Source organism: Canis lupus, chromosome 14, assembly GCF_003254725.2.
Source record: "Canis lupus dingo isolate Sandy chromosome 14, ASM325472v2, whole genome shotgun sequence".
Taxonomy (NCBI): domain Eukaryota; kingdom Metazoa; phylum Chordata; class Mammalia; order Carnivora; family Canidae; genus Canis; species Canis lupus.
In genome coordinates this window covers 32,322,150-32,344,163 of record NC_064256.1, presented here as the reverse complement: position 1 = coordinate 32,344,163, position 22,014 = coordinate 32,322,150, and the positions used below count along the sequence as shown (strand labels likewise).

The following is a 22,014-nucleotide window of genomic DNA, read 5'->3' as shown; positions in this document are numbered from 1 at the left end:
TTAATTCAGATTCAGAAAGAGACAGAATCAAAACAAAATAAAATCATTTGACTCTGCCTATAGGTACTGGGGAACATATTTATTAAAATATAATGGTGGGTGCTGACAGAGCTGAAGCAGGACAACAAATAGATAGGAAAGGTCTCCCCTCAGCTTTCTCTTAAAAATGTCAGAAGATGGGCTTAGCGGTTTGGCGCCGCCTGCAGCCCAGGGCGTGATCCTGGAGACCCCGATGGAGTCCCACATCGGGCTCCCTGCATGGAGCCTGCTTCTCCCTCTGCCTGTGTCTCTGCCTCTCTCTCTCTGTGTCTCTCATGAATAAGTGAATAAAATCTTTTAAAAAAAAATGTCAGAAGATGGGATACCTGAGGGGCTCAGTGGTTGAGCGTCTGCCTTCAGCTTGGGTCCTGATCCCAGGGTCCTGGGATAGAGTCCCACATTAGGCTCCCCGCAGAAAGCCTGCTTCTCCCTCTACCTATATTATCTCTGTCTCTCTCTGTGTGTCTCTTATGAATAAATAAAATCTTTTTTTTAAATGTCAGAAGAACAATACCCTGGTGATGACAGAGTAAAAGTTCTTCATTTCCCATTATTCAGAATATTCTGAGCATGTGTTCAAAGCACTCTCGTCACCACTGCTTAATTCTCATTTATTTTCCTCAAATGCAAATGGTCAGTTGCCTAGGCTGACTTCTTTACCCTTGCTTTTTCGACTCGATTCAGGATTATAATGGGAACATAACTCATTATGTAGGGGGAAAAATGTAAATGACACTGGTGTCAGAATGCTGATGGGGAACAGGAGTGGTAAGGCAAAAAAGAAAAGAAAAGAAGAAAAAGAAAAAGACGAAGATGAAGACACTCACCAAAAGGTGACCTACCTGAAAGGAGCTGCTTCCTATGAGTGGTGGAGGGCTGCTTTCATTGGCCAGAGTCCTTGGAAAGCACCCGAGTGATAGGCTCTTGGCCTCCCAGTGAGGTCTCTCAGAGATACTGCCCTGACAGTCCTTCCTGAGAGTGGTCCTGCATGGGGGTAGGGTGGGGACTTGCCAATCCACACTTCTCCATCAAGGACTGGGTGGCTAAGTTCAGTAGAGAGCCCTGGGAGGCACAGGAAGCCAGCTTCAGCCTTGAGTCTACCATGTGGTCCAAAACCCAATATTATTTGTAAGAAGGCAATAATTTTGATCTATTTCCCTTTCTCTTTTTTTTTTTCCCCTTTCTCTTATATGTATTTCTTGATGGCTTCAAACGACAATGGTGTAGTACATAATATTTTGAAATCCTAACCAAATGTAAAACAGGTTTGTTTGTTTGTTTGTTTTTTCTGGTTTTCCAAATTCATGAAAGTATGGGGAGTTATTTTAAAAGCATTAAGGAAAACAACCTAAAGATACAAAATCTGAGATAGAGAAGAAGGATGGATCTTAAGCATTTTCGGAGAACGGAGAGATAGCTTCCACAGACCAGCTCAGTTGAGAAGTGGTCATAAGTTCCAGCCTAAGCTTCCTGTGTCAAATAAGTAGGCCCAGCTCCCCTGAGCCTGAAATGAGAGCACTGGACAAGGCCATCTTCAAGGCACCTAGAGGCACCAACATTCTATGATGTTATAACTAAAATTAACTAGCTTTGGCAGTACTTTTAAGGTGAAAAATGAAAACCCACATCAGTCCCACATCATAAGACTAAAGCCAGCCAGAGCCAGAGAAATCTCTCAGAAAGAAGAAAACGTTGTTGATTTGCAATAACTTTAGAAACTGGTGAAGAAAGAAAAAAACATACTGAGAAATTAAAACAGGACATTGACCTCTGTGAAAAGATCAGATATAAGAAGAATAAGCACTGTACTAAGGGAAAAGTCACTTTTCCTTGTATTATTTTTAAAGTACATATGTCCTTGGAAATATTATTAAAAATATTGAATCCTCATTGCTCAATGGTGTTAGTCCACTTCCAAAATCCAATAAAATCCCAAATTAGCTTGCAGATGAATGATGGCTTTAAGAGTTTATCCAGAATCTAGTGTGATCCTATAGATGGGTTGGGCCAAACTCCTCAGAAAATGCCAAGAAACATTTGTGCCAAGCCAAAAAGTGCTGAAATGTTCCACTGACATAGAACCCACAAGTCAACATGAAGCTTTCACTGGAAGATACAGCCTTTGCGTGCAGTTTTCCAGGGATCCAGCCAAAACTCAGAGATTATTGAAAAAGGCTCTCAAAACCAAAATGATTCCAAATAGAGATTTGCATGACAGGGGAATTCTGAATGGAAATTTATCATTCACAACCAAGAGATTCAGTAGGTGGTCCCATTACATCAGAGAATTTTAATTCTTCCTGGAAATTCTTCACAAATTACAGGTAACTGTAGTCTGAGCAGAACTTCTGTGTATTTTTAAACAAGTCAATTGTTTCAATGAGATAAGTACATTATTTCCACCAGACAGATAATTGTTTTCTTGTTCAATTGCATTACATTTGTGTATCCAGGTATAAAATGTTACAAATGGAAAATTACTGAGAAGCAAAGCAGTCATTAGTGTGACTTCTAAATGGAGCAGAGATGTCACGAGTTTTTCTAATGCTTTTTTATGTTCCCAAATATGTATATTTTATTTTTTAATCTCTTCTATATCTGATTACAAAGCAAATAGTAAAAGCAGATCCTCATGCCCATACACAACAAAAACAAAACTAAGGTGTCAGCTGACCAACATGAATAACTAAGTGATTTGAGTATGAATATACACAAAAGTAAAATAAATTACTTACCTTCATAAGAAATCCAGAAATTTGGGATCTCTGGGTAGTAAAAATAAATAATTTTCAAGTATCACTACTGGAAATAGGCAATATTTCTAGATATTACTCTGTAGATAAATTGTATCAGAAAAGTGCATATCTGATTGCTGTGGTGACATTGTCTATTTCCTGAGAGAATTCTTACCTATTAACGGTCATCAATTAAGAAGAGCCTCAAAACAAACAAAAGAGACATTAAATACAAAACAAAACAAAACAAAACAAAACCAAAAAACCCAGCACTTTGTTAGTCTAAGGCAGATTATTTTCAGATGGAATCTGCAAATAATAGATTTGGTCACTAAGAAAGAATGACCACAGAGAGTGTGCCCTTACACACCAGGAAGTATGAAGACAGACAATTAGAATTAAAAATAGTATTTAACACACAATGCATATCTTGGGGGCACAAGTTCCACTTAATAAACAAAATGTTTTTTTTAATGTTAGTATCTAAATGCCTTTGGATTAAAGCTTATGGCACCTATTCCCCATCTGTTCAATAGTTTCTGTATCACATATAGTATATCAACATATACACTGTACATTTTTTTAAATCACATTTTTTCCAAATTTCTTAGAAATTCGTCATATTTTAAATTGTACGGTGAAAAAATTGTTAAAGGGTATATACTATAATTTAAACATCATGCTTTGATCAAATACCCAAACTGACTAAAAATGGGTATTGTGAGGGCAGCCCTGGTGGCTCAGCAGTTAGCGCCACCTTTGGCTCAGGGCCTGATCCTGGAGATCCGGGATCAAGTCCCACGTCGGGCTCCCTGCATGGAGCCTGCTTCTCCCTCTGCCTGTGTCTCTGTCTCTGCCTCTCTCTCTCTCTCTCTCTCTGTCTCTAATAAATAAAATAAAATCTTTTTTAAAAAAAATGGGTGTTGTGAGATTGTATGATGTTAGCACAGATCTAGAAACATATGAGGAGGTGCAACATAATTTTGAATAAGGTATGGTAAAGATACAGAATTATTTTAACCAGTGATCCTTCTGTTTTAATTATGTAAGTTAACTCTATGAGAAGCTTTGAAGAGTTACAAGACTTTGTAATAGAATAAAAATTCCATGAGAACTGAAATTTCTTTACGGTATTACAGTTTAAGGAAAAATGCGGCTTGTATGTTTCTGTTTTCTGGGGGGGGGGGGGGTTTACAGCTATATTAATTTAAAGCTATATAAAATAGGTTTAGGCCCCCTGTAAAAAATTTTTTAATCACATTTTTAATATTTAGGAGGAAATCCATTGGTCCAAAGATGCTTTTAGACAAGGTTACATAAAAGCTTTCATTTAATATAATATTCTGATTAATACTGAATTAATTAAAAACTTCCCAAAAAGTGTGAGGAAGATTTGTTATAAAATTTATTTTCTGAATTTACCCAAGGCCACTTTTGCCTCTTTTGACATAGATACTTTTCCCCAGTATTTTTCAGCTATAAGAAAATCCTAAAAGTTCTTAAATCAACCTTCAGATTTTGGAAAAGGAAATCAAAGTTCTAGAAATTAAAATGTGAAACTGGATTCTATATGTCTAAGTCCATGCCAGGTCAAGATTAGAGCAAAGAAATCCTAATTCCTGTTTCATTTTTCATTTAAGGTAAAAAAATATGGGACGCCTGGGTGGCTCAGCGGTTGAGCATCTGCCTTTGGCTCAGGGTGTGATCCCGCAGTCCCAGGATGGAGCCTGCTTCTCCCTGCATGGAGCCTGCTTCTCCCTCTGCTTAGGTCTCTGCCTCTTTCTGTGTCTCTCATGAATAAATAAAATCTTTTTTAAAAAATAAGGTGAAAAATAAAGGTTAAAGTAATGTTCTAGAGATCTCACCAATCTGAAGCACAATATTTAAAACTGGGGTAAAAGGAGTGGGGAAACCATTGCCATCATGGAGCTCACATTCTCACGCACCAGGCAGACAAACCAATGTCAAGAGTGAACTCTATCACCAACTAGGTTTTTATGTACTGACTCATCTTTCTTCTCTAGGTCCATAATTCCCACCTTACCCTCTGCTTCCCTCTCTCACTCCCCTGTGGGCTTTGTTCTGCCAGGAGACCTCTGTTCACCTGCTTGCATAGGATTCCAAGATGCCACACCCACCCTAACCCTCTCGAGCTACCTTAGAGCTACCTATGTTACTACATCTTCTTAAAATAATTTCACTTGAATCTCTGATACCACTTCAGAATCAACAAGAACAAAACCAAACATATGCTCTCTTAGGACTGATTTCCTATTTCAACTTCCTCTATTGCTACTATTACTATTCTCCAGAATTCTCGTTCTCAAATTTTAGGTCATCTTTAATTCTTCCCTCACCTGTAGCATCCATATATGGTCAGTCTCCATGGCCTACAGGTATTAGTCAGAGTTCTCCAACAAACAGAAACTTACTATAAGGCGTTGGTTCACACAATGTGAAAGCTGGTAAGTCCAAAGTCTGCAGAGCTGGTGTCTCCATTTAAGATTAAAGGTCAGCAGACAGGCGGGCTGGGTGGCTCAGCGGTTTAGCGCCACCTTCAGCCCAGGCCCTGGTCCTGGAGACCCAGGATGGAGTCCCATGTCAGGCTCCCTGCATGGAGCCTGCTTCTCCCTCTGCCTTGTCTCTGCCTCTCTCCATCTCTCATAAATAAATAAATAAATAAAATCTTTTTTTAAAAAATAAATAAATAAATAAAGGTCAGCAGGCTTCTGAAGAACCAGGAGGAACCAGTGTTCCAGCTCAAAGGCTGCCAAGCAGAATTCTTATTTAGGGGAGGTTATTGGCCCTTTGTTCTATTCAGGCCTTCAACTAATTGGATGAGGTCTACCCACATTATGCAGGCTCAGTCTGCTTTACTCAGTCTACAAATTTAAATGTTAATTTCAATAACACCCTTACAGAAACAGTAAGAATAATGTTTGACCAAATATCTTGGCGTTCAGTAGCCTAGTCAAATTGATACAAAAATTAATCATCACATCACGGTTTCACTTTTCAGAAGTGACACTCTTCTCTCTCCATTCTCAGTCTCACTAGCATCATCTCAGTTCAGATCCTTATGATCTCCGACTGGTTTTCAGCACAAGGATGTAACTCAGCCCCTTCCCCATCCTTTAGTTCATGTAAACTGGATATGCTGTGGATAAATTTATTTTCAGAAATGTTTTTAACATATCATTCCTGTTCTATTCTTTAATTTGCAATGACATCTTACTCCAAATAGATCCACTTATTTTTACAATATATTTATTGCTCTGTGTAATCCAGCCCTACTGGCCCTACTGACCTGTTTCTACTGTCACTCTTCTAATTTAAAACTTTTTTTTAAAGATTTTATTTATTTATTCATGAGAGACACACAGAGAGAAGCAGAGACATAGGCAGAGGGAAAAGCAGGCTCCCTCCAGGGAACCTGATACAGGACTTGATCCCAGGACTCTGGTATCGGGACCTGAGCCAATGGCAGATGATCAACCACTAAGCCACTCAGGTGCCCCTAATTTAGAACTTATATTATAATTGGCCAATAACTTAAATATCTTCTCCATTTATCCACACCCATTCCCTTAGCAATGCACCTCCCTTCTCTGGGAAGCACTGGGCACTCTTCTTCGCCTACCTCAATTCCATCCACCTGCCAAGGTTGGTCTCCAGCTACAACTCCTTTCTGAAGTTTTCCTAATACTCCAAACCAAGAAAGTCTTTTAGTTTTCTAATCCTCACATGCATTTAAGATAAACAAAAGCACTGCTACTCTAAACTACTCTGTCTTATTCATGAATTTTTTTTTTTTAAGAGAGTGAGAAAGAGAGAAAGAGAAAGGGAGAGAGTGTGAGTGTGGGGGGAGGATCAGAGAGAGAATCCTAAGCAGGCTCCACGCCCAGTGCACCACCCAACACTGGGCTTGATCTCACAATCCTGAGATCTCAGCCTGAGCCAAAATCAAAAATCAGATGCTTAACCAACTGAGCCACACAGATGCCCCTCAAAAATTTATTTCTATTGCACATCTCTCTTTCCCTAGTTCCCAATCTCACCCTATCACTTCCAAATACATACCTTCTATTTACTTAGGGTTGAAAATATTGGAATCTGTGCCTTGCTAAGCACTGTGTAAGGAATAGACATACAAAGAGGTACTAATCTCAGAAGCCTTAGGCTAATATAAAATAATTATTGTAGGGATCCCTGGGTGGCGCAGCGGCTTGGCGCCTGCCTTTGGCCCAGGGCGCGATCCTGGAGACCCGGGATCGAATCCCACATCGGGCTCCCGGTGCATGGAGCCTGCTTCTCCCTCTGCCTGTGTCTCTGCCTCTCTCTCTGTGTGTGACTATCATAAATAAATAAAAATTTAAAAAAATAAAATAAAATAAAATAAAATAATTATTGTAATAATTAAGGGGCAATATACTACATACTATAACAAAGGTAGATTCAAAACTCTAAGGGAATATAGAAAATATAACAGAAGGAAAAAATAAATTGCCCTACTAGAATGATGTGGTAGGGAGTAAATTTAAGGGGAGGAAGAGAGGAAAAGGCATTTCAGTACTGAAAATAATCTGTACAAAAGAATAGAAACAATGAAGAAAATACATATATATACACACACACATATACACATACATACGTATATAGTAGACACACAAACATATATTCTTATATATTCATATAAGGTATGATGAGACATTTACCATGATGGCAAACAAACTAGGTATTAAGGATCAGAAGCAGAAAAGTAAGGGATTAAATTCAGCAAAAGAATCACTGAATAATAGTAACAGAGCCCCAGAAACAAAATATCTGTAATATTAAGAATGTTAAGTCCAGAACTTGAGTGGAGCTGAGAAGAAGCAGGCATGGCTGGAGCATGGAGCTCTATCACTTAAAAGTGACATGACATGAGGAGCACCTGAGTGGCTCAGTTGGTTAAGCATCTGCCTTCAGCTCAGATCATGATCTCAGGACCCTGGGATCACCCCCGTGTCAGTATGGAGTCTGCTTTTCCCTCTCCCTATGCCCCTTCACCCCCCCATCCCCCACCTCTGCTCATGAGAGTTTCTCTCTCTCTCTCTCTGATAAATAAATGAAATCTTAAAAAAAAAAAAGTGACATGACATGTAACACAGGATTTATGTTCCATACTACCTTTTAAAAATCTGATAAATTCTCAATTCCAAAACTCACCTGGACCCTTGGGTTTTAGATAAAATTCTACAGATCTTTGACTTTGAGATTCCACAGAATGTGTCAGATACACAAAGGGGTCTCTTCCCCCATGAAAGGTTTTAGAGTCCATGGAAGATCCATTTAGAATTGTTTTTAAGTGGAGGATAAGTTTCTTAGTGCCAAACACATTCTATTATTGACTGCCTTTGTGATCTGTGGCAAAGTTTATTTTACTTATAAAATATTAGTTAAAAACAAAAGATAAACTGCCAATCATGGACTCTTACTTCAATCTTTTTACTCCCCTTATAATGCCAAGAATACCAGGAAAAAAATTGTAAAACAACATTCTCTTTGCCTCCTATAACCTTAATAGATAGTTTCCTGGAATTGTCTATTCAAACAGAAAATTAATTTCCATGCACAGCTGGAAATACCACATTGGCAAGTGAAGAAAACATCAAACACCAGTAGATTAAATAAAAAGTGTAGGAACTATAAAGACTTAACAAAACAAAATTTGCTCAATAAGATGGTCCTATGAAAACAGCTTTTCACCGTTTATTTAACGTATGAATACATCTCTTAAAAGCGAAGTAGCAATAATTAAGGAAGCTTTGGATTCAGAGAAACAATGAGAGGATTATATCATTCAAGTAGTTTTTCTACTGTTGTATGAAAGAGAAAAGGTTAACATTTCCCTTGCCAAGTATGAAAGAGGTCCTAGGGCCTGTACAACACATGTACAGGTAAGACATTGCACCTACGTTGTGCCATGTCCCCATGGCCAGTTTTTTTGTTTTATTTTGTTTTCACTTCAGGATGATTAAAAAGTTCTAGAGATAGACGGTGGTAATGGCTGTGCAATACTAATGTGAATGTACTTGATGCCACTGAAATATACATTCTAAAAGGGTTAAAATAGTAAATTTAGTGTTATGTTTGTTTTCCTACGATAAAATACAATTTCAATAATATACAAAAAGTTCTTGAAACCAATAACAAATAGAATAGTCTAAAAAATATGCAAAGGGCACAAATTCAAAACGGGAAGAGAATCCAATAAATACATGGAAAAATGTTCAAAACCACTAATATGAATACAAGTAAAAATGACAAACTATCAAGTTTAATCTTTCAAATTACGGAAGATTAAAAAGTTGAGAATTTGAAAAAGAAAAAAGGCAGCTTTTCGAGACCCGCCAACAAGATCAGGCTCTGTTTACACATCGCCCTCCATTGGCTTCAGCCTCATGGGGATTCTCTTTGTACTGACAGCCATCAAGAAAAGCAGGCCCATGGGGCCATCAGGGGACTACTCCGGGATGCCATACCTGCATCGGGCAATGACTTGCCTGGCAAATATTCAACTAATAACCAAACTAAAGAATACACTTTGTACAAATAATTCAGAAACAAAAGAGGGAGAGGCAAAAAACCAGAACATCACTTTCAGGAACACAGAAACACATAAAGGCGAGCATGAAGCAATAACAGTGTGGGAACAGAACGGCACATGGCTTCCAGACAGTCAGCCCCCTTGCCCTGCTGCCTTGATTCTCAAGTTGTCAGAAGAAAAATTAAAAACCTCCAGTACTGACACTTTGTAAATAGCAACAGAGAGAAACTTCAGTAAAGATCTGTGTGTTATGAAAGCAAGATAGAGAAAAACATTCCACATGAACTCTATCGTTGTAAGACTTCTGAAAGGAGTGAAAGGTTGAGTTTAGGAACATTTCTAGACCAAGCATGACAGAGTTCCATGTAGCATACTGTGTTATAAAACATGGAGCTACAACTCTATTATCTTTGACAAACAACTCCAAGACACCATGTACTTCAGTAAGCCTGCTGGGATACCCCACAAGCAAAGTGAGGGATCAATTTAATTAGCTACATATAGGAGGAAGTATGCACATGGCAAAATACATGGCACAAAGCAGGAGCTCAGTAAATATTTGTTGAACTGAACTGAAGCAAGTGGTAGAAGCTGATAAACATTACTTGTATCTATTGATAAAATTTATTAGATTATTGTTCCAACTTTCCAATGCACTTAACCTATGTAACCTATGGAGAATATAGGCTTTATCTATAAAGCAAGCTATAAAGGTTCTATTCTTTTCCATTTGGCATCCCCAGTAACAACTAACCCCCCAGCATGGTGCTCATAGGTTCAATGAAGATTCACTTCCCTAGAATCAGCACCTTGGACTCAGTTTCTAGTGACAAAAATACAGACATTTTTTTAAGTATGGAGGTGAAATGTAAATGAAGCAAAGGTGATCAAAACAAAGATTCTAACAGAAGACGGACCCAATGATACATGAGCCACCTCAATGAGATCCACTTAAATTAACTGGAAGTCAGTCTCTTAATATCGAATCTGAGAAATGAGAGGACTCACTCAGTGACTTCCAATCTTCCTCAGGGGCTACTCACACTGAAAACTCATTTCATTTAAATGAGGTATATTTATATACATATAGAAATATACTTATCTATACAAAATGCAAATATCATTTTCACAAATTAATACTTAATCCTACAATGTACCTGCTCCCTGATATCTTCTAATGTGGTCTACTCTATTCTACCATTTAACTGCAACCTATGAAATCAATTCCATGGCCCAACAAGAGTTCCTGACATGCAGAAAACACAGAACTAGAGGACTTTTTCCCAGTTTATTAAGGAAAAATCCTGATTTTACTTAGAAGCTAAAAATATCCACCACTCCTAAATACTAGTTCCTCAATGAACTTTCTAAAACTAATTCCTGAATGAAATGACATAATTCCTGCCTTCCCTGTTTCCTCACAATAAGTACCCATGATCCTTTCCACTTGAAAGTCTTTAAAAGTGATTTTCCCAGGATATATGACTATTGCCACACCTGATGACAGAGATGAACACAAGGGATTTTGCAGAAAAAAGTTAGACATCTACCAAAGGAAATCCCTTAACCCCTAATAAAGTACATTTGAATCCTTGTAAACTACCAGACAGTAACTAAACAAAAGTCAAAATGGCACTCACACAGCAGCAGCAAACCACATAAATCTTGATTTTAATTAAATGAAAGATATTTCATAGTAGTTGCCTTCTCCCTTCAAAACTACAGAATTTGTTCCCTGAAATAAAATGATTCTAACTTTCTAGAATAGCATCTTTGTCACTTTTGTAGATTTTCTTAATTAGATGCCTTCTGTTGCAAGACCCCCACTTCATCCCACCTCATTTTCACCATCGTTAGTAATGCCCCAAACTTGTGGGTGTGCAGGGATCTCTGGTGAAAAATGAGCTGGCTATGAGTCAAACAATACTTCCCAATCACAACTGGGTTTTTTCAGTACATAGCTAGGGAAAGGTCTTGTTTACTTCTTCCCATTATAGCTTAAAAACCATCTAAAACATTGTCTCCTCAAAGGCACTACAATCTAGATATGGCATGCTAACAGCATCATTTGTGCTTGTCAATGATTTCAAAATGCTTCATTCTATAAACTTTCTCTTGGTTTCTAAGTCTACAGGGTAAGGAAGAAATAAATTCCACATCTATTTAATAGTATCTGGATATTTTATTCATTACAGTTTATAAAATAAAATGGAAAGCCTCAAAGTTTTAACTTTAAAAGGCACTTCAATTCATAAGTATGAAAGAAATATTAATGTCAAAAATTAAATCCATTGTAATCCTGTAATCAAAGCATTCTGTGTATTTTCCAAACTTGGCAAGACACATTTTTATTTTTAATTTTTGAACTACTAATTCTAGAGGAAAAACAAACACCATTAACTTCCTCTTCAGTCACTAGCTGTCTGTGCCATGTGTTTTTATCGCTTCCTGCCACAAGGAAATACGTTTGAAACAAAGAATGATATTCAAAAGAGAGTTCTTGGGGTAAGTCTAAAGTTATTCTTTCAGGAATTGAGAAACAGTGTAAACATATTTAAATAATAGTACAGTGCTAAAACTATTCGGAAAACCTTCATGTTTCTTTCATTACGTGATAATCCTCAAAACAAGTCTGCCAAGATTATTTGGGAATAAACTAGTTGGTTGAGTTAAACAACCTTGCTTCCCTAACACAGCTAATAAATGGCAGAGCTACAATCTAAATCCACTCTGTTTTTGTACCCAACATCATGGTGGAAATCATACCCCACTGTTTTCCCTATGAACCATCTGACCAAATTGTATCAAATTGATTATTTTAGCCTGTCTGTCTAAACCATCATGGGTTTTTGTGTAAGACAGTCAGGAGAGCCTTAAGTGAGGTTATAGATGATGATGATGATGATGATGATGATGATGATGATGACGACGACGATGACAAGAACATGAAGATGGATTCCACTGCTTCAGTCATGTTCAACACTTATTTATTGAGTCCTGTGTTCTAGGTAGTACACGAAATACTAGGGATCCTAAACAAAGTCATAAATATAGCTCTTACTCTAAGGAGTCGGTAAGAAATTCAGAAAGGGAACTGTTCTAGTCTGTTCAGGTTGCTGTAACAAAATATCATAGACTGGGTGGTTTCAACAATATATTTTTTTTCTCACAGTTCTAGAAGCTAGGAAGTCCAAGATCAAGGTGCGGGGAGATTCAGTATCTGGTGAGAGTCCTCTTTTTCATTTGTAGATGACCACTTTCTTACTGCATGCTCACATGGCCTTTCTTGGTTACATGCTCATGGAAGGAGATCTTTTTTCTTCTTCCTATAAAGGCACTAATCCCTTCAGGAGGGTCCTACTCTCATGACCTAATCTAAACCTATTGTCTCCCAAAGACCTCCATCTAAATACCAATACATTGGGGGCTAGAGCTTCAACATATGAACTTCAGAGTGACATACAGGAACCCAACATGTAAAACAAATAATCACAATTAGTTTGATATATGTAATTCTACAACATTATCACTTAATTACATTCAACAAATATTTATTGATGTTGAAAAGAAAGTAAATTTTTGACAGTAAATGAAATCCATGAGATAAATAATATTCTCCATGTTTCACAAATTAGAAAACTGTGGTTCAGAAATGACAATCTGTCCAAAATCAAAAAGTGAGCAAGTGAGGGAGACTGGATTTAAACATAAATCTACCTAGATCCAAAGCTCAGCCTCTTTCTACTAGAATAGAAGAGCTGTAACCAAGGGCAACACAGCCGTCCTCACTGCCTCTTCTAGGATGTGAATAGTATGGCTCTCCCTACCAAGAAAGAGAGTAGCTCTCCAAGAGCCAGGTACAAACACACACAGCATGTACAAACCCTCTGAATAAAAGATGACTAAGGCCTGAGTGCTGATACAATAAAAGCAGGTCAGGGAACTAATTAAGAGCACATAGCCTAAACTAGCTTGTCCCACCTGTAAAAGAGAACATTCTACGCAGTAAAATGGTAGAGCCACTGGTTTCATGGCAGGTATAGTGTGACTATAATTCTCAAAAAAATATTTCATAACCTGAGTAACAAGAGAATAAAGATACGAACATAGCTGAAAGTTTAAACCAATATAAAGAAGTGTTTCAATGGTGAAGCAAACCAACCTCAGATGTAGACACAGATCTTATTTATCTGTCTTCGGCTCTGACAAAGTCACTGTGACTCACTGAATATCAAGGCTGTAGCAAAATTTTAAGGGTATACATCTTTTCTGGCGCTTTGCATAGTAGGTACTTAATAAATATGCTGTGAATGAATGGATGCAAGAAAGAATGAAGATTCTGATTAATTGGTCATATTCAAAATTTATAATTATATATCTTATTTTATTTAGAGGTTTTGAAATGATTTCCTCCCCTTCCAATTAAACATCTACCCATAATTTACTTGCAATCCTAATGTGTTCCATAGCCAAAAGGGCTAGATTTTTTTTGTTCCAAAATAGAAGAAATGCACGATGGTATTTTACTTGCAATTTTTGAAATCTGGGGGCTCATAAAAATACTATGTTTAAAAGGTATTTGGGGAAAATAGAAATGACTGGGAATAAAGAAATCTGTACATATGAAGTTTGATAATACAGAAAATGTTAAAAACTAGGTAATGTTGCTTATTTGTAGTACAAATGAGGGAGGATAAAGAAAAAAAGAAAAGCAATGATCTTTATTTCAAAGTACTATATAATAGCTATTTTGATGATAATGCAGAGGTTTGTTTTTTTTTTTTTAATTTTTATTTATTTATGATAGTCACACAGAGAGAGAGAGAGAGGCAGAGACATAGGCAGAGGGAGAAGCAGGCTCCATGCACTGGGAGCCCGACATGGGATTTGATCCCGGGTCTCCAGAATCACGCCCTGGGCCAAAGGCAGGCGCTAAACCGCTGCACCACCCAGGGATCCCTAATGCAGAGGTTTTAAAGACAATATCTCTACTCCATCTTACATTCTAGTCATCATTTTTCTCTTATTTCATAATCTTATTGTTAATGTCTTTTATCTTGCAATATTAGGGATCCTTTCATAAGCTAGTTTATATATTTTTTTGAAAAGACAAGCTGTGTGTGCACGTGTCTATACACACACATTCATATACATTTATATAAATGCCCATAATCATTTATGTATATGTGATTATATACAATTATAATGTATATGTCTCTCTCTCCTGGGTGTGTTCTCTCTCTTAGTACCTCTCTCACATTCCCTAACATCATACATATGTTAGAATTTTACATATATAAATTATATATGAGTACATATAATTTAGAAATTAAATATAATAAAATTATATACATAAATTATATATATAATTTGGAAATGAGGTAATACACATTTTAACTATATTTATTTACAAGTTCATCTCCTTTATGTATCCTTATACGCTCACATAAAAATATCTCAGGCTCACACAAATATGAAAAAAATCACCTCTCTCAAGAATTCACTTTAATTAATGTGTCTTTGGGTTTTTTTGGCACTTGGTTTGCACCTCAGGAATGTGTGTAAGAGGATGACCAGGAGAACTCATGTGTGACCAAGTATCAGAATGTCAGGCAGTACTGACTGATTTCCTAAACACTCAGTGGTACCAAGAGTCCTTGGGTGGTCCCAACCACGCACCTATGCTCTAAGACTATCAGAAGACCAGAAGGTTTTACCAGGCCCCACAAGGCCTTGTAGATCCCTGAAGATTGTGCTAGGCAGGTTGAAGAGGGGCCTGAGAACTTGTGTATTAATAAGTCCCCAGTGATTCTTATCAGACAAGCCTGAAAAACACTGTTACCATGTCTGGGAAGGAGCACACTGAGGGAGAACACCAGAAATGTGGTTTGTCCTTATACCATGGACTCTAGAAATGTTTCATGAGTACTGCCATTTTTTATAGACCATGGCGAGCCATGGAGATTTTTGATAAAGGAAATAATTGGATTTGTGCTTTAGCAGGACTGCTTTACTAGGCAGCAGTGTACAATTAGGCTGAATGGAGGAGAGTCAAAAAATAGAGACTAGCTGGAAGCCTATGATAATAGTTGCAGCCAGAAGTAATGAATGCTAAAGGCTGGGAACAAAAATGGAAAGCAGAGTCAATCGAAATCCAAGCCAACTTAATGTGGAGGGGAACACAGTAGGAGTTTCAAAAATGGCACCACTGTTTTAAGCACAGGAGGTAATGGAGATATCTGTGATGTTCATAAAAAAAAAGGTTAAAAGGATTCAGACTAGATGCAGTATGACTAAATGAATTCATAATTGAGTGATTAAAAGAAAGACCATTCGGAAGGAGAGGAAACAGGGTTTCAACTCAGTTCTACCATCTCCTTGCTAGGAGGTGTTGGGACACATTTTTTAAGCTCTCTGAACCTAGTAAACTCATTTATAAATAATTCTAGTAAAACATATTCTGCAGGATTTGTGGTGAAGACTAAATGAGGCTATATGTAACATTGATCCTTAGTTAGTTCTTAGCAGACAGTATTTTTTTTCCTGTTTTTATTTTCACTGACTTTTACTTTCAGTGACTTAAAACCATTCCAGATACATAGTAGGCACACAATATACACTTGTTGAATGAATGAATTGCTACTGCTATTATAATTCTATTGAAGACTGAAAAAAGACCATGGGATTTGGCCATTAGACAGTAATTGGTGCACTAAGAGACTGCTTAAATGCCTAGGGGTTTTGAACACTTGGATGAAGTAAAAGTCCAAGTGTTTGTTCTGGTGAGGACATTTGAAATCAAGTGGTATTGTAGAACAAAAGTTTATTTGAGTTTCATTTGTTTGTTTTTTATTCTGCATGTTAAATAAAGGCTTCCAGCTAGAAAAGAAAAATCTGCTTTATTAACGTTAACAATTTTAAAAACATCTTATCCTTTATTTAGAATTTCTACAATATATTATGTCTCATTTGATCTTCACCCCCTTGAGTTAAAGAACTAGGTTACTACTGTCATCATTTCTATCTTAAAGATGAGAAAGCTAAGACTGAGGACAGTTGAGTGACTTTTAGTGCATGAGTGTCAGAAGCAGGAATTATACTGAGGTCTTTTCATTACAAGTTTGCTGAGCTTTCTACTACCCACACTCATCAAGCCCATTCATGCTATTCCACATGAGCTCTCTTCCATGCTTCCTCCCACACAGTTTTCCCTCCTACAATCTGGAAGTGAAGTGGGGGGGGGGGGGAGTTTTGTGGGCCTGAAGAAGTTGTGAGAATACTGCTCTTTCCTCAAAAAACCAGCCAGTGCCAAAGAGCATCCAACCTCCTGCTAGGTCAGTGCCAGTCAAGAATGCTAACACCGTAGTGTATTTGTTCCTTGTTAGCTTCAACAGAAAAATCTGCTGTTCTCTTGGGAAATATCAGGATTGTCTCTTTGGAAAGCTTTCCTGTAAAGGTGATACAGCTTTAAGTGTGATCTTAACCAATTGGTTAAACAGAAAAATTTGTCTTCATATTGAGTTATTGTTAGTTTGTATCATTGGCTATAGTGTCGATGGCTTGAATTCATATCCTGGCCTTATCCCTAAGTAGGTGCACAACTTTGGACATCTATCTTATCTTTGTCTCTAAGAGTTTCTCATCTTTAAAACAGGGATTCTCAAAAATAGCCCATTTCATGGGGTTTTCACTATAATTAAATGAGATGCCATATATAAAGCTTTGGCACACTTAGAATTTAAAATAATGAACACTCAATACATGGTCATTGCTATTTGGCAATATGTGGAATCTTAGTCTCACAGAGGAAGCAATTCAGACTCAGAATGATCAAGATACTTGGCACAAAGTAATCAAGCATCACTTTGTAACAGTAATCATGCCTTCCTTGTGGAGAAAAAATATTCAAGATTATCAATGACTTTTTCACTGACTGAAACTGCCACATTTATTCCAATTTTGAATTATTCATTTATAAATTAATGTATTTTTCAGTTCATAAATTGAAATGATGAGGGGAGTAGCTAGACCCACAGTTGAGATTCAAAAATCTTAAGGAAAAAAAAAGTGAGTTTAGAAACACAGAAGGGCTTTTTTTTTTTTTTAATTTTTATTTATTTATGATAGTTACACAGAGAGAGAGAGAGAGAGAGAGAGGCAGAGACATAGGCAGAGGGAGAAGCAGGCTCCATGCACCGGGAGCCCGACATGGGAGCCCGACGTGGGATTCGATCCCGGGTCTCCAGGATCGCGCCCTGGGCCAAAGGCAGGCACTAAACCGCTGCGCCACCCAGGGGTCCCCCAGAAGGGCTTTTTAAAGCACATAAATACATATTCTCACATATTCTTGTAACAATATCTAAGTGAAATTAATTTGCATCTTTTCAAAATAGAAAAACCAAGAGTTTAGTCTTCATAACTAATAAGATAATATTTCCTTTTTTAGAAAGTGTACGTCATTTCCTAAAGGGTATGATTTTTATATTTATTTATGATTTTTATATTTATTTACTTTCTCCTGCTCTTTTGTACTTCTCTGATGTTTCTTTCAATAGTGGCTCTCATCATTGGCTGTATATTATAATCACTTAGGTTTAAGTGAATACCCACACCCAGGGCTAACAAGAATCCAATTAAATCAAAACTGTTGAGGCTGGGGGTCCCAGTTCAAGTTTTGCTTCTGAATTTTTTTTAAAGCTCTATAGATGACTTTTAAGGCAGAGCCCAAACCAAGAATCAATGGCTTACCCAGTATCTTTCCAGCAGAATGATGGACTTTTTTGCCTTGTTGATTGTTGTCTGTAAATAAGTTATTTTACTTCCAGCCATAACACTGCTTATTCTGAAACACAATCTTGACCATTAATGCAAGTTAGATTTCCCTTGATTCTAATCAAACACTTTTAGAGAGTCCTACTGCATTAACTTTCCTAATAAAGTTAGGTGGATGAGTTATATAAGACCAAATTATACACAGCACTCAATTATAGCACTAGAAAAAAACAGGACAGACAGGTTACAGATTAGGGCTCTGTGGTATTTTTTTAAGAGTTTAGGTATGGTGCTAAACTTTTAACAGTCGAAGTTATAAATCAAGGAGAAAAATGTGATTCCAAGAAAACCAGCACAAGAAATACAGTATTATAATATGAAAATATTTGACACAATAATACAGCTTTTCTGAAATCCTTTGAAGTCAATACCCAAAACCCTTCTAATGAATTATACTAGATCCAGACTGTGGAACAATGGGGGTTAAAAGAACCAGAAAACCATAGGAAGCTTGATCTGGCTATACTGGCAGGCAGGCAATCAAAAAGGAATATAATTTATAGATTTAAACAGCAGTAATTTTATTTTTTTCCTGGGTTGTTTTATAGTGCTGTCATATGCATGCTCTATAACAGTGTGGAATGAAATGAAATTCCAGGCACTCTGAGAAAAGCAGGAGGAGAAGACATCCAACAGCCAAGACACATCACTAGCATATGTTATTTATCCTTTCAATAACTTGGTTTACTAATGGTTTAAAATGACAAAAATACTGAACTAGTCTACAAATTCTCTTACACTGGCATAGCCTCCCTACAGAGCAGCCCTCTTCCACAGGGGAAAACATGCAATAAGGTGGAAAAATGGAATCCGACAAAGACCCCAAGAATCTGAAACTAAACAGGTTCACAAATACAGGAAAGAGAAGTTAAGAAAGTATTTTATCTGTCTCCTTTGAGTAACTGAAGTTATTAAGTAGAACCTTAAACACAGGTTGAAAACTTCTGGATGGACAGATGGGTTCATTTGTTTACTTAAATATTCAAAAAAGTTTTTTTGTTTTTGTTTTTAATGAATCATATGTTAAGTGACCAGCAGCCTTAAAGAAGGATAAGATACTGTGCCTATAAGTTTCAATGTGACTTAGTCCTTGGCCCTTTCCTCTGTTCCTCCTTTTATAATCTTTTGATAAGGTCATGCTTGCTAGTTTAAAGCTACCAATGTTTTCAACTGTGATCTTTCTTTAGATGATTCCTAAATTCCTTTGGGACCAATTTCTCTTCATCAACTCTACATCTCAAGTCACCCTCTTGACAACTAGCAGACCGTGGTTAAGAATACACACTCTAGGGGCACCTGGGTGACTCAGTAGGTTAAGCATCTGCCTTGAGATGGGGTCATGATCTTCAGGCCCCGAGTCGGGCTCCCTGCTCAGGAAGAAGTCTGCTTCTCCCTCTCCTCTTGCCCCTCCTCCCATCACTCATGCTCTCCCACTCAAATAAATAAAAAAAATCTTAAAAAGAAAAAAGAATACACACTCTAGAATTAGGATACCTTGATCTGAGTCCTTGATTTATTCTACTCAATTTAATGTGAAACCTTGATAGAGCAAGATACTTAACTAACCTCTCAAAAGTCTCAACATCCCTATCTGTAAAATACGGATGAGAACAGTACCTGTACCTCAAGAGTTATGAAAGGAGTTCTATGAAATAAAGAAAATATAGTCATGAAGCCCCTAGCTTGCAGAAAAAAATTCAGCAAAAGTTAACTATCTTTTCTATCAATATCACTTACATTCTATTATCATTCTTGAACTTCAAAATTATTTTTGTTGCTTCCTACTGTGCTTTTCTGTCTTGTAGTCAATCACTGTATCTAGCTATTCTTCTTTTGAAACATTAAAATAAAATTTTCCCGTTTCTTTTTTTTTAAGATTTTATTTATTTATTCATGATAGACAGAGAGAGAGAGAGGCAGACACACAGGAGGAGGGAGAAGCAGGCTCCAAGCCGGGAGCCTGACGCGGGACTCAATCCTGGGACTCCAGGATCACGCTCTGGGCCAAAGGCAGGCACTAAACCACTGAGCCACCTAGGGATCCCCCTTACCCTCTGTTTCTATTTTTCTCACTGTGGAGAGTCTGCTCCTAATATTTACAGGACTTAGATTAAAATTATAGACAGAGGTCCAGCTATCGTGTTTCTAAACTTTTAAAAAGTATATACCAGTCTATCAGATGTTAAATAAAATTTGTTCTACCCTACTACGTTTGAAATACCTTAAACGATCAGGTTTAAATTTCGATTTTTCAGTTACTTCTGGATTTCAGACCAGAAAGTCTGAGCAAAAGGAAATTTGGTGCCTGAATGTGGACCCCTGGCCCTTGCCTCCATCCATGACCACCCACCTCTCCTAATCTTACCCACCTAATCTTCTGAAATCTTACCCATCTTTCAAGGACATTCTAAATACTTCGTTCTCCAAATTTTCCTTGAGCCACATATGATCTCACCCTCCTCTGAGTATCCAAATTATTTTGTTACTCTATAGTTTAATAGAACTTACAGCCTTCCATCTTACATTTTTAACAGTACCTAAGCCTTTGTTTTCCTAGTTACAGGTCACTTCTACAAGACCTTCAATGCTAGCAGCATGTAAGAATTTCCTGATGAGTCTTAAAAAAAAAGACCTTTAGGCTTCACCCAAAATCAAGCATGAGGTGCAGTGGGGGAGCAGGCAGAGATACTTTTCTAAAGCTCCACTGTTGATGCAGCAAGCGTTGATAAGAATTGTATAAGATTATAAATTCCTTGGAGGGCAAGGTCTATGCTTTATTTTGTACTCAACACATTCTCTGGAACTGAATTTAAGCTGATATGTGTTTTCCCTCCTGCAAAACACTTTCTGGTCCACAGGCTGCACATAACCTCTATAGTTACTGAAATAATTTATGAGCACTGGGGCGTGATGGTGACTTATGTTCTACAATTATGTAAAAGGAAAGATACAAAGAATTAATCTCATAGCCTGGATCAAACTGTCTCTTTTACCTGCATCTCTGTGTTTACTCTGTATGGTACATCTGATCAACAAAATAATGAACTTACTAAATCTGGTCAATGTGTTATTCTTAATACCTCGCACAGTGTTTGGCATATACTGAGCATAAAATAAAAGTCTGGTGAGACTGGGTGAGTGAATAAGCAAATGTGTGAACAGAAATTACGAACTGGCAGCAGCTGAGAAATTATTTCGGTCAGGTGTGGGGTAAGTTAAATAATGACTGCTCAAAAGATACTCATATCCTCATCCCTGGAACGTGTGAATGTTATCTCATAGGTCAAAAAAGGGGGAAATTTTGCAGATGTGATTAAAGATCTTGAGATGGACAGATGATCTTGGCTTACCCACGTGGGCCCCGAATGCAACTACATGTATCCTTATAAAGAGGGAGGCAGAGGGAGACTAGAAACACATAGAGGAGAAGGCAATGTGACCATAAAGGGAGAGATTGGAATAATGCTGCCACAAACTGAGGCACCAGAAGCTAGAAGAGGCAAAGAACAGATTCAGATGGGGACACACAAGAATGCTGGTATGGCAAATGGTGTAAAAACAGGCCAAAAGGTGAGGCAAGGCAGCAAAGTCATTTACTATTGGAGGTGGGATAGGGTAGGAAGCTGGCATATAATAAAAAAGAGGGATGACATAATTCCATTTGCTCAAAAGTGAACAAACTTGAGAGACACAACTAGAAATTGTGACAGAACATGGAAACGATGGTCTCTCACCAGTGTGCAAAGACCTGCAGACATCAGTGTTCACAGTGAAATTCACAAAAGCAGAGTTACAGATCACAGTTGAGAAAAAAGCACA

The 22,014-nt window shown here is 37.4% G+C and overlaps 1 protein-coding gene and 1 non-coding gene across 13 annotated transcripts in view; one reads left to right on the top strand and one right to left on the bottom strand.

Moving 5' to 3' along the window:
• Positions 1–22,014, bottom strand: part of HDAC9 (histone deacetylase 9) — a 1,020,499-nt gene that overhangs the window by 807,269 nt on the left and 191,216 nt on the right. The gene's annotated exons all lie outside the window — the stretch shown is intronic.
• LOC112670939 (U6atac minor spliceosomal RNA) lies at positions 8,633–8,764 on the top strand. The gene has a single exon (XR_007402161.1). It is a non-coding gene; the product is annotated as a U6atac minor spliceosomal RNA (small nuclear RNA).